An 18,849-nucleotide genomic window follows, 5' to 3' on the forward strand; every position below is an offset into this window, starting at 1 on the left:
GCCATTTCATCAAGACTTGATTCTGATAGTGAGAAATATTGCGACATCAAAGACCATAGGTGAACTATCTAAAAATTGTTGAAAAACACTTGATGTCAAGGTGGGGGAAGTGTTGAGAAACATTATTTTGTGAGCTGTCAAAGAAACCATAATGCACAAGAATACCTCAATAGGCTAAGTAGCTATGCCCCCAAGATGAGGACAAGAAACAATTCCAAGCTAGGAAATGTGTAGTGAAGTAGGTGATTGAGATTGATAGACATAGGTGCAAGGGTTTCAAGTAGTGCCTGTTTCCAAGTTTTCACCACTTGACAAATTTTTTCAGGATTTTTTTTCAATTTTTTTTGGTAATACATCAAAGTGCCTATTACTAGGTTTTCACTAAGATGATCATTTTTTTCAGGACATTTTCTGATTTTTAGGATTTTTTTTAGCATCATATATGATTTTTTTTGGATTTTTTAGAAGGTTTTAGAGATCACTAGTTCTCAAGAAAGATCACATCATTTTCTCCCAGACACACCAAGAAGATTCAATTGCCTCTTACTTTTAAAACCAAATGGTAAGTCAAGATTTCTGATTCACCACAAGGGTGAAGAGCATACTCTCCTATCACCAAAAGATCTCAATCATAAGTTTCAATGTGCCTAAAAAAAACAACTAGTATATGCCACACATGTAAAAGTAAAGAACAAGAAAAATTGGGTTTTTATGCGTTGGCCAGCCCTGCAAACAATCGTTAGTAGCCCTTGTGCATTTGAAGCTTTGACATGTGTTCTTTTTATGCAGTGTTTCAATTTTTTTCACAAGGATGGCAACCTGCAATCACAACTTGTTAGCACCACAAGTTAGTGTGAAATAACATAAAAAAAACTGCAATAAAAAGTGGTTAGTTGCCTCAATATCCAAGTTATCTTCCAATCAAGTGTATGCAAATAAAGTGCAAGTTAATCACAAATACTCTCATTTTTACTCTTTGATTTTGACCTAGTCAACAAGATTGGACTTGTTTGCTATGATTTCAGATTCAAAAAGAGAAATTCAAAGAATAGACCCCTACTAAAAACTAGAGAGCTTTCCAAAAATGCAAGAAATTCAAAAAAATCTCCTCATTTGTGCCCTAGGAACCCATTTTGTCAAAACTAGCCGGATTTATTAAATCGGGTTTTTGATCTCTAATATGACCTCAAATGTCAAAACACAAAGAAAGTACCCCCCTTAGAATTCAAAAACCTTTATAAAAAAGATGCTAATTTGTGACTAGAAATGAATTTTTATGAAAAATAAAGAAAATATCATAACTCATGAAAATCAAGTCAAATGCTCTGAAAATTAGACTAAGACATGTTGGACACATACCCAACCTACAAAAATATTTTCAGAACCAAACTCCAAGTGGTTTAAAAGATATGATCAAATCTTTAAACCAACTACATTTTTGGCCTTCAAACCAATCTACTTATGGGTTGGCCTTAAAACCCAAGTGATAATTCTACAAAAGCACTTTATTAGATCTAATATGCTGCTGTAAAAAATTAGAGATAAAAAATGAAAGCAAATAGAGTTAGAAACTTGATTCAAGCCCCACGGTGGGCGCCAAAAATGTACACTCGAAAGTGTCCCACTCTAAACCCTTCTATCCAAACGATTCCATGAGTTTGGAATGTTTGGATGCCAGCTTAGAGCTCCCTATCCATGGAGTGCAAGAGAGTGTATTTCAAGTTAAAGGGCTCTTAGTTGAGCCTTCAAAATACTCTTGTTGCTAGTAAACCATGCAATGGGAGGTTCCAAAGACAAGATGCAAGAATGCAAATGTCTCAAGGAGTTCCTCAAGAATGCAATGCAAGTATGGAAACTAAGCTAAGATGAGAATGCAAAATGCAGCTATGTTAAAACATGTATGAGAGTGTTACAATCCAAATATTAAGCTATGTGAGATAGATTATTGCAAAATAGAAGCTGAACTAACATGCAACATGAATCTAAGCTAAAATGCTATGGTATGAGAGAATGTAGACAAGAAGTAGAAGTTCTCCACAAAGCTCCAAAGAAACCTGTTAGAAAACATGCAACATAACAATACTCAAAAGATGGATGATTTGAGGGGGAAAGCTCTCTCCATTATAAAGTTGTATGGATGGTAGAGATCAAGATGAAGATGGTGGATGATCAACAGTGGAATTTGAAAAGAGGAGTGATCCATGTGCACACACAAATTAACCAATAGAATATAAATTGACTTGTTATATAAGAAAAAAGTCACAAAGCCTTTTCTTTTTATTGCAAAATAGAAAAAGTACTTTACGTGTGCACTTTAAGTGGGTTAGAAGAATGAGGTCTTTTATTTAATTAAAAGGGGGCATGTTATTTTAATAAAATAATGAACTTAGGATAGCATAGTCAAACTATAGGTTATAATCAAATAAATTGATTATTAGCAATTTGGTCTAGGTAAATGATTTAATTAATTTAGCCAGAATGTTGAGAAGGGAGCTAATAGTCTAGATGACCATTTGAAAATAGTGAAGGCTATATTGCTGATTCTGAGATTTTCTTTTATGTTGTTAAGTTTTGTATTGATAAGTTTGAGGTTCCCTCTAACCATTTGTTAGATGAAGATAATGATTAATCAACATATTTTAGATCAACACTTTTAGGATAAGTTTTCATACTTGGTGACTAATCAATTGTTTGAGTGTGAAGGAGCTTCAGTGAATGGTAAATATGATTGGATGAATATTAGGACTACAAGTGAGGTAAAGAAATTAGATTTCATGTACTCCTAACATCTAGTTACACAAGGTGAGTTGCAATCTCTTGACATATGTAACTTTGTGAATGAAGTGGAATATGAAGCCTTTGTGTTTTTGGTTGATAGCATGCATCAATCATTTATAGATGATAGTTTTTAGATTGTTTCTAGTTTATATGAGCATGTTGATTCTTTTTATCATAGTGAGCATGATGTAGAAGTAAATGCTGATTGGTATATGTACTATGATGGTGAAGGCAATTATTTCATTTTTCCAAATGAGTTGTTTCAAAATGTTGATTATGTTGGTGAAACTGATGAAAGTGATGTTTTCAGCTTACCTTCAGAAAGTGGAGATGAAAGTCATATATATGATAGAGGTAAGAAGTTTTGATAAGTTTTGGTGGCTTAAGGCCATCGTTTATACAGTTTAGGAGTAGTCATTTTTGCTTTTAATAAGTTGTTCGAGAGAAGTTTTTTCTATCAGGTGTGTGGTCTACTTCTTCCAGTGATTTTGAATCCTTGCCATGCCCACAAGGGACATGCATCCCCAGATAGAGCCACTTTTGGGATTCAAAATTGTGTTCCTAATTTTTAGTACCATTCTAAGCTTTTGAGCCTTAAAGTGCATTTTAATGCATGTGTACCTGACTATCATTTTGAGGCAATAAAAGTTGTTTAATGTTTCTAACACCTTACATTTAGCATATTCATGTGTTTGGTGAAGATACATTGCCATTTTGAGTCATTTTATGAAGTGTCATTTTGAGCAATGTTCAAATTTGAATTTTTACCTAAGTGTCAAATAATGACATGTAGCCTAGTTTACATTTGAATGTCTCACACCCAATAATGTTTCATGACTCACCAATTTGGGAGTCTTTGGTATGCATATTAGAGAACCTATGATTCAGATTTCAAGTCATTTCAACATGTTTTGACTATGTTTTGAATCCCTCAAAGTCAGTTGTTTATTGTTGTCATGTTGATGTAAATTGTTCAAAAATCTGGGAGGCCCTGTTTGAGCTGTTATAACTTTGACCCAGTTAATTGAAATGAGAAAATTCCATTTGTATTGCATTTTAGAGGTTAGAGACTTGTTATGTTTCAGATTTGAGCTTATGAAAAATCCATTTGACTAGTTTTCAAACACGATTCTAAATGCAATTTGTAAAGTTTTATTGGTGTCATAAAATGCAGATTGATTGATACCCCTATTTGGGATGTCATAATTCTGAATCTGTGATTTCTTGAACCAAATGAATTGTACTGATGTGTTCTACTCTAAAAATTCTTTAAGTGTGCCACTTTGTAAGTCTTGACGAATCTATCTACACACATTTCCAGGTCCATTCCATTTGTGAAAATTGTTATTATGCCATTGTTTCCAGTTTTTCAAATCCAAGTAGCCCACTTTGACTACTCGCCAAATGCACCAAATTATTCATCATGAGCAAAAATCACAGACTTATAATCTCCTAATGACAGTAAGCTAATGGCCCAATTTTCATGCTCCCAAGTATCCATTTGACTTGTTTTTGAAGCCAAAACTAGATGCATTTTTATGTTTTTCTTACATGTTTGCTTGTAGGTAGTTTTGAGAAGACAACTTTGATGGTCGATATCTTTTGACCCCAAAGTCGTCATGAGACGAGATCTGATAGGGTACAAGAATGTAGAACAAATAACTAGTATGTCAACTCCAAGGGCCTAGTTATCTTATTCAATCAATTTTTAAGGCCAATCAGAGGACCCCTTGGCACGAAATTGGTAGTTGGCAGGAAAAGGTGAAATGAGTTTTAAAATGTGCAATCAATGATCAATTTTTTTTTCAATCACTGCAATGAATTCAGTAGGCTAGTTTGAGGAGTTAGGTGTTTCAGTTTGATTTTTTTTTAGCTAGACCCACTTTGGGGTCCAATTGGTTCTACAAGACTCACAAAACAACACAGGTGTCAGTCATGCTTAAAGAAGATATGCTTTTGATTTTTGAAATGACACTCATTATATGTATTATCATGCTTGATCAAATGGTGTATCAATTTATACATAGTGAGCATGTAAGGAATGAATGAGTATTTTAAAAAGCTTTTGTAAAAGGGGTATGCATCATGAAGGGTTGCGAAACATATCCAACCAAGCTAATTATCTGAGGTGTCACCTCTTGCTATTACCTATTATTGGCCAAAAAATGCCCTTCCATCAAAAAATTGAATTTAAATGCTTGAATCCACCCAATGGTCACGTCTCATCTTTAATATTAAATAATGCCAAAGGAAATATGAAATAATAAAATAAAACCTTGTTGGATTCCCTTATTTCCTAAAGTTATTTCCCTTGCCCCAAAATTTGCCCCACCATCAGATCTTAGGTAATCTATGACTCTCACTTTCCTGCATTTTGAAGATGCAAGTCTTTTATGCAATGCAGGGAAGTGACAATGTAACATGCGTCCAAGCTAGGGCCTTGTTTCTTGTTTGCGGGTTGTCCTATTTCTAGCTGAGGTGGCAGATGGGCATTGGAATATGGATGAATTTTTATTGGCCATCACTTTCCCACATTCTATTTCTTGTCAAAACATTGTATAATGCGGGAAAAAAACTTTCTGCCATGTGGATTTGTGGGCCAAGTTTTATTATGTGGGCTGTAATGTGACAAGGTGACGAGTCAAACTAAGTTAGTGTATAGTGGGCATTTCATTGGCCAAGTCTCTGATATGGTCTATTTGGTGGGCCCCCATTTATTCAGATCATGATAGTTGAAAGGTTAGGTCTATGATAATACAACTATATTCCATGTTACAATCTTATGATCTAGTTTAAGATCATGAAGTTAATTAACAAATTCGCCAATGTTATGATATTCACCTATCGTAACATCGTAAAGGTGTATGCTCATAAAGGATTGTAAAAAGGTTTACGATCTTACGATATGTGGTTCTAACAAGATCATAAGTGCAACTGCAAAGGTCTTTCAAAGGCATGAAGATAAAGGGATTATCATAGCATCGTGGCAATGATAAAGATACTTCAAAGGAGACCTGATGTTACAATAAGCTGATGATCATAAGATTGTAGAGATTGTTGAGGATGCCTTTGACCATAAGATAGGTTGATGATCGTATGATTGTAGAACCTCAAGTTGACCATGATAAAGGTGTTCACTTATGCAAGCTAGAAAAGAAAAGGGTCTTCAACCAATAAAATTATAGGAAAGGTATAGGATGAACATTGAATATTATTGACCTACTAATACATCTGACTTGGTGTGTACTGATAAAAAAAAAGGAAAATGACTCTTTAATGGTGGATCATATTTTTTATCATCTACAGATTGCTTTTAGCATCCCCATGCCTAGTAAATGAAAAAGGAACATGCACTCATCATCATGTTATCCATCTACCCAACTATGCATTGATTGATGTCATTTCCATCACTTCAGGGTTTACTCTAGTCAAGGTTTTCATATTTTCATGCCTCTACAAGTGTACCAAATCAAATCTATTGTTTGGATCATCTTGATTGTTCATTGAGCACTTAATAGCAGTAGTTGTGAAGTAACTTTAGTGAGAAATATCTCAGTTATGCTTGCACTATAATATAAAAGTTGTAATTCTTTCTTAAGGTTGACCCTTCTCTATTTCTCAATTATTTCTCTGCAAGTTCATTGTAAATTCCCTTTGCCTCTGGACCTAATGACATCCTACATTATCTCCTTCAATCATTGATGACTGTGCAAGATCTATTTTCCTTTCTTCAATGTTTTGTGGTTATCTACAATTTGTATGATTGTATATCTTTTCACCTATGAATAATATATAAGTGAATTCTCTCCTTCCTTGTATTATCCATTTTGTTTCTCTAATTTGCATGTGATCGTTGGATCTAAAAAAGTCTTAATCTATATGTCTTTGATGTCATAATAGTTCAAATGTGCATGTATGGGCAGAGCTTGGTTTGAACATTCTGTTTTGGTGCATCACCCCCTTAAAATAGATTAGATAGTTTGATTCTATGCATTCCTTGTCTCTTTTCCTCTCCAAGAGTAGTTAGGTGCATCTTGATAGAAAAGGAATCTAGCCTTCTCTAGAGACTCAACCTCATAGTTCAAGTCCCATAGCTTGGAGGTTGTTTCTATGTTTCACAAGGTTGTCCTTAGGTAAAAACTTTGGACAAGGGTGCAAGCTTTTATGACAACAACTATGCCTATCATTTAGAAATAGAGATAAGTGTATAATAAAACACTAAAAGGAAGTGAATTTCCCTTTTACCTACTGAAATTGAAGTAAGTTCTACAAGGGAATTCATCACCTTAAAGTGACAATGCCTTCTCTTTAGATTGTTTAAAGGTCAAGTATGAGATAGCTGCAACAAAAAATGTATAGGTGCCACCATCATTTTTTCCACAATAGGTTGGTAAGTGAAACAATGAGTTACCAACCAAGGAGTCTTTTTTATTTTTTAAAAAAAAGTGCTAGTCTTGCCCCTTTCTTCTTGGTCTTTTTTTCCCCATTGTCTCTTGTTGTTCCAGCCCTGCTTTTGACTCATCTACGGATTGTATGATTTGAGGGTCATCATCAAGTGCTTCTAACACACCACTAGTAAATTTGGACTCAATTTTTGACAAATTTTGGTCAAAATTTTGACGAACCTGTAGGTTGGTCAAAATTTCAACCAATACATTCGTCAAATTTTTTTAATTTTTGCTAACTCTGATTTTTCATTGTTGGTCAAAATTTCCCCCAATGTTTGGTCGAATTTTTTTATAATTGGTGGAAATTTTGGCCAATTCTTGGTAGAAAACTATCAAGAATTGGTCAAAATTTTCACCAATGTTTGGTCAAATTTTTTTATAATTAGTGGAAATTTTGACCAATTCTTGGTAGAAAACTACCAAGAATTGGTCAAAATTTCCACCAATGTTTGGTCAATTTTTTTTAATGCTGTATCAAGCAATTGTTTCTTATCCAAGCCATTTAATTTGCAACCTTTTAAATCTCTACAAAGATAAAGTTGGAGTAGGAAAAAAATTCTTCTCAAATGTGTCCTCTGATTGTAAAACATCCATTCCATTATCTGTTGAACAAACAAGACATATCTAGTTCAACAGATAATGGAATAGACACTTTACAATCAGAGAACACCTTTGAGAAGAAAAATTCTCCTGCTCCAACTTTATCTTTGTAGAGATTTAAAATGTTGCAAATTAAATAGCTTGGATAAGAAACAATTGCTTGATACAACATGGAACAAATGGATATTTATGGATAGGACACTATCAATTATTTCTAGGCCTTGGTATTTTTTGGCTTTGCCAAGTTTTTTTAACTATCTTTGATAGCTATATTACCAAATTCTTACCAAGAAACTCCAAAGTCTTGTCTGGTTTTTGCAAAAGTTTGGTCCTTGTCACATTCTTCCAAAAGTCTACCACGGACCTTCAAAGTCTGCCCAAATTCTGTTAGATAACCTGACACTTTTGCTGTTTTTATTTGAAATTTGCAAATTTGTAGTAGGACCTAGGCCGAATTTGACCAAAAAATGGAATTTATTTATCATCTTTAAAGTTCTTGTATAGCCTAATCCTCTTAACCCTAAAATAGACCACCAAAAGGGCCAAAAGGTAAAACATATGTCATTTAGAATGTTTCTTTACTATTAGTATAGTGGTTTATGAACTTATTTTCTACTGCATATATTAACATATATTTCATATACATACACATATTTTAAAGGAAAAAAACATGTTTTTGTATGGATGAACCCAAAACAAATTCAAACCTACCCCCAAAAAATGAATGAATTCCAAACCCAAATCTCAAACTTGCATCCAAACCCGAATCTGAGCCGACAACTTAGTCTGAGAGAATATAAAAAGTGAACTTTACATAGTATTCATGATCAAGCTCTGGAATGAATCAAATGATTATTATGTTGCTAACCAAACAGTCCTGGTTCAAATTTCTTGCTTTATTTAATTTTCTAGAGTTTGAAGACTTTGGTTGGAAATTGAACCTACCATATTGTTTATCAAAGAGAAATGTTATGGTCATATATGAAACTTCCCATGCAAATGTTTTCTACTAGTCCATGGAATATGAGTACAAATCAAATAAAGATCTAACAAAAAATGGAAATGGCTACATAGGTTACTACCTTAAAGCTGGCATTGTCATCTCCTGGTCGAGAACCATCTTCAGAATTTGATAATTTTAAGCCTTTAAAAAATCAGGCATTTGCAACACCAGAGAAACTAGCAGAGTTAGTGGAAAAGGTCTATATTTATTCTTTCTTTTAATTTAAGTTCTTATCAAATATTTAGACATTCAACATTTATATTTTAGTAGAGTTTGAACTAGAATTAATGGTCCTCCTGAAAGTTAGATGAATCTAACCCTTCACTATGATTATTTATACTTACTCTATATTTTGTAAACTGGCAATTGGCATAGTAGGTTGACAGAGCAATTGCAAAGGATTTTCCAGGGGCAATTTTAGAAATGAAACTTTACTTGCAAAATTCTTCTACTCGCTCTATTTTGTTCAAGCCAATCAAGTAAGTATCATTCAAATTTAAGTTTTAACAATTCTCTTTAGTATCTTGGCTAAAAATCCTCCTGTGTTGAAGTGCTCCAAAAGAAAGACTCTTTAACTAATGATTTTTCTTGAACACATAAGTTAGCCACATTTTTACAATAACTCCATATTTCTACTATCAATATAATAATTATGTTATATGAGGAAATAAGTCTGTGTTGCTCTTGGTTGCTTGAAATTGAGTGGATGGGACATAATTGTTTGTTTTATAAGCATGCATTAAACATTTGATACAGACTGCCTGTAATAGAGAAACTGATTAGCATCTTACTATGATAGTAAGTTAGGTTTTTACTTATCTCTAAAAAGTCTGTACTTCAACTAGCAAGACAAATATTGTTGAGGCACATTTACAGGTCTTGTCACTTATAAAATCTAAATATTCTACAGAAGATATTGTTAAGACTGGCATGCGATCAATATCAGATCTGTAGGCTTATCTTGATATGCTTGCTTAGCACAGATTTGAAGAATGCCCTTGAATTCAAGTGAGCTCAAGCTTTAAAGGAACTGATACATAACTTAGTCAAGAAAGAAGTATCTTAGGATTGACTATTTAAGAGGGCTCTGAATTCATAAATTGAAAGATGTTTTCTATGTTGTGCAACTCAGCTAGATACATAGTTGTTTAATCAAAAAATCTATCATTGCTTCAGTTAAAATGTTTTCTACAAGGAGATCAACCAATGAATGTAATACGATGGAGCAGTGTTTTTGATGTGATTGATTCTTTAACTTGAATTTTTGATTTTTGATTTATTTTTGTTGAGGTGAAATGAAAAGAAGCATATTTTAAATTTTGTAAACTTTGTATTGAAGCTGTGTAATTAAGAGAACCCTTGATTAAATGCTAGAAGATATAATCAACTGGGGCATGGTGGCATAATCAACTAATTTTCCCTGGCTTAAATTGGAGAGAATATTGGATGGGGTTGTGTCCCCATTTTTATCTTGGAAACATACTGCCAGAAGTGGAGATCATGGAGGATGACTGAATATGTTTGGTTGTTCCTGAGCACTCTCTATGAACAAACAACAAAAAAAAAATGTAAAGGAGTGGTAGGCCCATTAGGTTGCACATCCCTCCTTTTTAAAACCCTATACCTAAAGAAATCATTTGTAGCTAACACAAGACATTAATTTTTCCATTTTGTGAGAAGAAGAGAGGAGAGAAAAGAAAAGAACAACAGTGACAAGAAGAGGAGGAGGAAGAGGGAATATAACAATAACTAGAACAGATAAGAAAGGAGTGGGAAAAAGAAAAATACCCAAAAAAGAGGAGCATCTTTTCTAGCATAACCTATAACAGAGAAATAGATCTAATTAGGAGCTTACTATGATAGTAAGTTGGGTTTTTAGTATTTACTTATTTCTAACAAGTCTGTACTTCAACTTGCAAGACAAATATAGTTGAGGCAAATTTACAGGTCTTGTCACTTATAAATTTGAATATTGTGTACAAGATATTGTTAAGACTGACATGTGATCAATATCAGATCTGTAGGGTTACCTCAATATGCTTGATTAGCACAAATTTCAACAATGCACTTGAAGATTTTAAATTGAAGTGAGCTCAAGCTTTGAAGGAACTGATACAGAACATAGTCAAGTAAGAAGTATCTTGGTATTGACTATTTAAGAGGGCTCCTAAGTCATGAATTGAAAGATGTTGTCCATGTTGTGGAGCTCAGCTAGAAACATAGCTGTTTAATCAAATAATCTACCATTGCTTCAATTAAAATGTTCCCTTCGAGTAGATCAACCAATGAATGGAATCTGATTGAATAATATTTTTGATGTTGTAATTGATTCTTTAACTTGAAGTTTGGTTTTGTACTTATTTTTGTTGAGGTAAAATAAGTGTTTTTAATTTTTTTTACAAACTCTATATTGAAGCTATGCAATTAAGAGCATCCTTGATTAAATGCTAGATGATTTAATCAACTATGGCATGGTGGTATAATGAATTAATTTTCCTTGGCATTAATTGTAGAGAATATTGCATGGGGATGTGTCCCCATGTTTTATCTTCAAAATATACTTCCAGAGGTGGAGATCGTGGGGGATGATTGAATATATTTAGTTGTTCCTGAATGCTCCTTATGAATAGAAAACAAAACAAGAAAGTAAAGGAGTGGCATGCCCATTAAGGCCGCATGTCCTTCCTTTTCAAAATCCTATAGAAACCATTTACAGCTGACACAAGACATTAATTTTTCCATTTTGTGAGAAGAAGAGAACAGAGGAGATAAGAGAAGAAGAGATGAGATGGAGAGGGAAGATAACAATAGCAAGAAGAGATAAGGAGGGAGAGAGAAACATAACAAAACCAAGAAAGCATCAATAGCTTGATAGATGAGGTAAATATGGCATCCAAAGTCTTTCTTCAATTTCTTTATAAATTTATTATTTTTGACAAACTTCCTTTCCTTTTCTTTGCCATTTCCCCCACAAAAAGAAGATGAACCATAGAGTGGGTTTTAGTCCAGAGCTTGATATTGAACGAATAGACCAAAAGCATCAAGGGTTCTTAAGGGTGTGGGTGTCTTATAGGTGAGATGGGAACCCTTCTATTTTTCTAAAAGCTTATTCAAATGGCCCATTTAGTGCCATCAAAACCTTTTTGCAATACATGACAACTTCAAACACAAGGAACCAAATTGTTGGGGAGTTGACATAGGTTGTGCACAAAAAGGATTTCAAAGTGACCTAAGCAGGTTATGATTTCTAAAAATTATCTATCGAAGTTGCCGAGACAAGAGCTAAGGAACTATTGTTAGAATCTATACAATCTCTAATACTAGTGGATGTTGATGCTCAATGGGGAAATGATTCTACCAAAGGAAATAAAGTCTACTAATAATAAGCCAACCACAATTATAAGGATGGTGAACTCACAAACATAAGAAGAGAAAGATGATGCCGTGATTTTTTTCACATGGTTCATATCTGGTGGTCAAGGGTTTATTTCAAATATTTTGAGTACTTATTTCCTTCTTTTTTCTACATAGCAGTGTCACCTGGTTGGCATGGCTCTTATGTTGATCTAAGTGCATGAAATAAGACTTGTTTTAGAGGGTTGAAGTCACCACTAGTCTGAGTGTTGGTTTACAAAGCTGCTTTTTATCTATTAATCCACCAGGTTATAGTTGTATTTAAAGGGTTTTAGTTAGAATCAATGTACCAACATGCATCAAAGTGTTAGGATAAAACCATAGACAGAAATAAAAAGTACATGCAAATATAACCAATAATAGAAAATAATAGATCACATAGAAATGAACACAAAGCACCAAGATTTACACAGTTCACCCATTCCCTAGGCTACATCCACCAAACTGCAAGTCCAATATTATTACAATCCAGTGATTACAACCTGATTACAATCTGTAATCCCTTACAACTCAATACTGCCGCAAGAAGAAATTTTGCATCACAACATATTGAAAATACCTAACCCTAAACCCTTTTATACAAGTATTTTATGCTGTTTTAGGGTTACAACATGTTGGCCATATGTCGGCTACAATGTTAGCCACAGCCCCAAAGAATTTATGAAGTATGTACAGTACTTTCCTAATCAGTCACCACAATCTAACAATCTCCCAATTGGGTACTAATCAACCCCCACACTAAACAACAATCTCCCACTTAGAGACTGATCCTGTAGCAATACCACTACCACATGGGGCTCCCACTGGATCAAACCACCCTAGACTCTGCTATTCTTTTTTTCATGTTTAGTCTAGAAGACCAACCAAAGCTAAAGAGGAGTTCAACTTCTCCCTTGTTACAACCTTTGTCAACATATCTGCTGGATTTTCATTTGTATGTATCTTCTCCAGCTTTAACTGTCCATCCTCCAAAACTGACCAAATGAAATGGTACTGTAACTGTATGTGTTTGGTCTTAGAATGCAGAGCTGAATTCTTTGCAAGATTAATGACACTCTAACTATCTGTGAACAAATAATTATCCTTCTGAGGATGTCCCAATTCTTCTAAGAAGAACTGAAGCCATATCATCTCCTTGGTTGCCTCTATAATAGCAACATACTCTGCCTCTATAGTGGATAGAGCATTAATCTTCTATAACCTAGAAACCTAGCTCATGACTGCCCCACCAACAATAAAGACATAACCTATAGTACTCCGCTTGGTATCCATCTCCCCTACCAAATCCGAGTCAACATAGCCTTGTAAATTAGTAGTAGAGCCCCCAAAGTGTAAACACTTATTGGATGTGCCTCTCAAATACCTAAGAATCCATTTGACTAAATTCCAATTCTTAATTCTTGGATGACTCATATACCTATTAACAACTCCCACTGCATGTACAATATTTGGCCTAGTGCATACCATAGCATACATCAAGCTTCCTACAGCTGAAGCATAGGGTACCTTGGACATCTTATCCTCCTCTTCTTGTGTCTTGGGACACATCTCCTTAGTCAACTTCAAATGACTAGGTAAAGGTGTGCTAACAACTTTAGCATTCTCCATAGAGAAACGTTGCAACACCTTCTCAACATAATCAGCCTGAGATAGCATCAATGTTCTATTCTTCCCATCTCTACAAATCTTCATACCAAGGATTTTTTTTGCTGCCCCCAAATCCTTCATAGCAAATGCATGTGCTAACTGACATTTTAGCCCCTTAATATGATCCATGTTAGACCCAGCTACAAACATATCATCAACATATAAGCATAAAATAATGTAGCTATCATCATCCAACCTCTTAAAATAAACACACTAATCTAAATGACACCTATTATATCCATGCTCATGCATAAAACTGTCAAATTTAAGATACCATTGCCGAGGTGCTTGCTTCAAGCCATATAAACTTTTCTTCAATTTGCACACTAAGTTCTCCTTACCTTTGACCTCAAAACCCTATGGCTGAGCCATATATATTTTTTCATCCAAATCACCATGAAGGAAGGCTGTTTTAACATCAAGCTACTCTAAATGCAAATCTTCAGTAGCCATAAGACTTAAAATAGTACGGATAGAAGTCATTTTAACAATAGGAGAAAATATCTCATCAAAATCAATTCCCTTTTTCTATGCAAATCCTTTTACAACTAACTTTGCTTTAAATCTTTTCTTACCTCCTCCCTCTTCTTTCAACTTGTAAACCCACTTATTCTATAAAGCTCTTTTACCTATAGACAACTTGCACAAATCCTACGTCTTATTCTTCAGCAAAGAGTCCATTTCATCTTTAATTGCAGACTCCCATTGAATCTTAGTATCCACCTGCATAGCTTCATCATAACTTTTAGGTTCACCAACATCAGTAAATAAAATAGAATACCAAGATTGTAAAAATCTTTGTGGAGGTCTAATTTGCCTCGTTGACCGTCTAACATTCATCAGTGTGTGTGGTATTTGTTGTTGTGATTGTTGCACATCATGAGGAATGGCTGGAACATCAACTTTGGAGTATCATCTAGCACAACATAATCATCTTCTTTCTTCTCATGTTGCTACAACAGATCTTTGTACAACACTTTCTCATTGAATATGACATCCTAGCTTCTTAAAATTTTATGATTTTCAAAATCCCAAAGCCTATAACCAAATTCATTAATGCCATATCCAACAAAGATAGATTTCTTTGATTTAGCTTCTAGCTTGGTTCTATTTTCAGAGTCTATATGAGCAAAAGCTTCACAATCGAAGGTCTTGAGAAAAGAATAACTCACCTTCTTACCAGTCCATGCCTCCTTTGGAATACTACAACCCAAAGGAGTAGAGGGACCTCTATTAATCAAATTTACAATAGTATTGATAGCCTCTACCCACATGTGTAAGGGCAACCCAACATGCAACCTCATGCTCCTTGCGGGCTCCATTATAGTCCTGTTCATGTGTTCAAGCACTCCATTTTCTTATGGAGTCCTTGGAATAGTTTTTTGTCTACAAATATTATTAGTGGAGAAATAATCTTCAAATTCATGACTGCAATACTCACCACCATTATCAGATCTATCAGATCTGAGACATTTTAATTTCTTGCCAGTCTCATTTTCAACCAAGCATTTCCATTTCTTAAAAGTTTGAAATACATCAGATTTCTATCTAAGGAAATAAACCCATACTTTTCTAGTTGTGTCATCAATAAATGTAACATAATAATGAGAGCCACCAAGGGAAGATACCTGAGCTGGTCCCCATACATCTGTATGTACAAGCTCTAATTTCTCCTTTTTGTTTTCCATACACACAACTTTCACAAAAATCCATATTAACACATTTCAAACCTGGTAAAACTTTCTTTGAATGAAGTGCTTTCATACCTTTTTCACTCATGTTCCCAAGTCTATTGTGCCACAACACTGTATCAAAATCTACAGCAGCTATTTGTTATCTCTGCTCAATTGCAACAATTGTTCCTAAACATTCATTTTTCTCTGAAACAATCAAAGTAAAAGGAACAATATGACCTGTACAAAGATATAAGGTGCCTACTTTCACACCTTTTGCTATTACAAGGGAACCTTTTGAAACCTTCCAATTTTTATCATTCAAAGTAACTACACAGCCCTCATCACCGAGTTGCCCTTCTGAAATTAAATTCCTACTTAGCCTTGGAACATGTCTTACCTCATGTAGTAGCCAATGATTCCCATTCTGCAACTTAATCTTAATTTTTCCCTTTCCAACAATCTGACAGGGTTCATTATCCCCCAAATAAACAAGCCCAAAATCCCCTTGGACATAATCAATGAAATAACCTCTATGAGGTGTAGCATGAAATGAAACACCAAAATCTAAAACCCATGAATCATCAACACTTTCTAAAGACAAAAGCAAAGCATCCACTTTGGATTTGTTACCATATTTGCCTCCTTGTCTCCATTTGATTTATCTCCTTCATTTTTCTTTTGATTCCACCAATCTTTCTTTTTATGACTTGGTTTCCCACAATACCAACAGTCATTCAGTCCTCTCGATTGAGACCTCTTCCCCTTTGAATTTCCTCTTAATTTCCCATGATTTCCAGAGTTACTTCCTCTCTTAGTCCTTCTGCCCCTGCTTTGTGCATTCAAAGCACTTTCTGATGTAGATCCACCTGAGGATTTCCTACAAGTTTCCTCACTCAAAACAACACTGATCACATCATCATATTTTAGGGTATTAGATCCAAGAACAAAATTACTCACTGCCATTACCAAGCCATTCCAGCTTTTAGGCAAAGAACAAAAAATCAAGAGAGCCCTAATTTCTTCTTCAAAATTGATACCCACAGAAGATAACTGACTAGTAATAGTATTAAACTCAGTTAGATGATCTGGAAAAGATCCATCTTCTGCCATTTTTATATTAAATAAATGCTTCATGAGAAATACCTTGTTTGAAGTGGAGGGTTTTTCATATAATGTTGCTAGGGTTTTCATCAACTCTTCTGTCATCTTCACTTTTGTAATATTAAATGCCACTGATGGTGCCAGACATAACCGAATGCTTCCAAGTGCCTTTTTGTCAAAAGATCCCATTCATCATTTGACACAGATCCCTGATTCTTGGCTTTGCCTTCCAATGGCTTCCATAAACCCTTCTGATAAAGATAGTCTTCCATTTGCATCTTCCATAACTAGAAGTTCTATCCATTAAACCTATCAACCCTCAACTTACCCTCATCTACCATCGTTTCCACTCAACCGTGAGACTCCCACTTAACTGTGAGACTTTCCTGTAGAGGATAACTGAAAGACAACCTCGTGCTGATACCACTTGTTAGGATAAAACCACAGATAGAAATAACAAGTACATGCAAATATAACCAATAATAGAAAATAATAGATCACACAGAAATGAACACAAAGCACCAAGATTTAACATGGTTCACCCAATCCCTAGGCTATGTCCACCAAACTACAAGTCTGATATTATTACAATCCAGTGATTACAACTTGATTACAATCTGTAATCCCTTACAGCTCAATACCACCACAAGAAGCAATTTTGCATCACAACATAATGAAAATACCTAACCCTAAACGCTTTTATACAAGTATTTTATGCCATTTTAGGGTTACAACATGTTGGCCATATGTCGGCCAAAAATTATTTATGAAGTATGTACAGTACTTTGTTGATCAGTCACCACAATCTAACACAAAGAAATTTATGTAACTGAAGCCTTATGCATTTCTGCTAGTTACTTTCTGCTGCATTTTACTCCTTTTTCATGTCAAATATGGTATTTCCTAATGCATAAATCTGTCCAGTTTGCTCCTAAATACATATCAAAAGTCTGCATTTAACTTTTTGTTATATCACCAATGTACGCCAAAATATAGTCAGAAAATAATACAACAATAAGGTAAATATCTCCTCTAAATATTAAAAAAGTTATTGAAAGAAAGTGATCAATAGACATCAACAAACTGTTTGAGAAAATTCTTAAAGGAATATTGTGAAACTAGGATGAAAAATCAATAAGCCTCTTAGATCTATTCAGCTACCAAATTTTGGTCAAAAGAGTGAAAGGGCACTCAATGTGTGAGAGAGACAAGAATGTGTTGTTGCCAACACTAAGACTAGTTAATCCCAAAAAAAAAATTGTTTTGATTAATCTATGCACATTTATACCAACAAATGCCTGTTTCAAGAATGAACCCATAAAGATCAACCAAGCTGTAAATCCATCTATACAAGAGGAGTCATTTGACTAAGACACAATTTCCTTTTTAATGGTAATGATATAAGGATGAATTGAAATATCCAATAACGGGACCTGGTTAGATTTCCCCCAGTAGACTTGGAACTTCATTTAAGTTATTTGATTACAAAATGCTTGTGTGATGACATTTTACAAGTCTGAGGATTAACAACTTCCCCTGTTTGCACAATCAAAAACACCTATGCATTGCTAATCAAAACCAACTCAGAAGAATGCAATCGGTGGCACTTTATTGCAATGCATTTTTATAAAGAACAAGCATTATAACAATCATTTATAATGCATGGGATTTTGTAGTTTTTGAGACAAAAAGGCCCAAAAGAATGAAAAAAAAAGAACATTGGATTCCTTGTGATCTTTTCTAACCAAATTACTCAAAGTTAGAAATATAAAAAAACCTTGAAATCTTTGAGGGGTGAAAGCAGGTTGCATATTTTTCCCAAGCCCTAATTGAACAACAATTTGTAGTTCATCATCCCATAGATTTGGCATCCGAGAGCATTCTAGGTTAGAAAATGTTCATAAAAACTAGTTAAGTGTCTCTGTACCTCTTAAAAAATCCATTATCAATGTATTTTGAATGTGATTGTATAATTTTATTTGATTCTAGATTTGGTTGTGTTTTTTTTTAGCATCAATGTTTGGGATCATATTCCGTGATCCAAAACATTGATCACAGAGCATGATTTGAAATGTTGATGCTTAAAAAACATACACAATCAAATCCAAAAACAAAAAATTATATTTCGAATGAAATGTGGAAATTTGATTAGATTGAAATAGTTTTAGTAAAGTGATTTAAG

This window comes from Cupressus sempervirens, chromosome 7 (assembly GCF_028749045.1).
Source record: "Cupressus sempervirens isolate cs-2001-9-10 chromosome 7, ASM2874904v1, whole genome shotgun sequence".
Taxonomy (NCBI): Eukaryota; Viridiplantae; Streptophyta; class Pinopsida; order Cupressales; family Cupressaceae; genus Cupressus; species Cupressus sempervirens.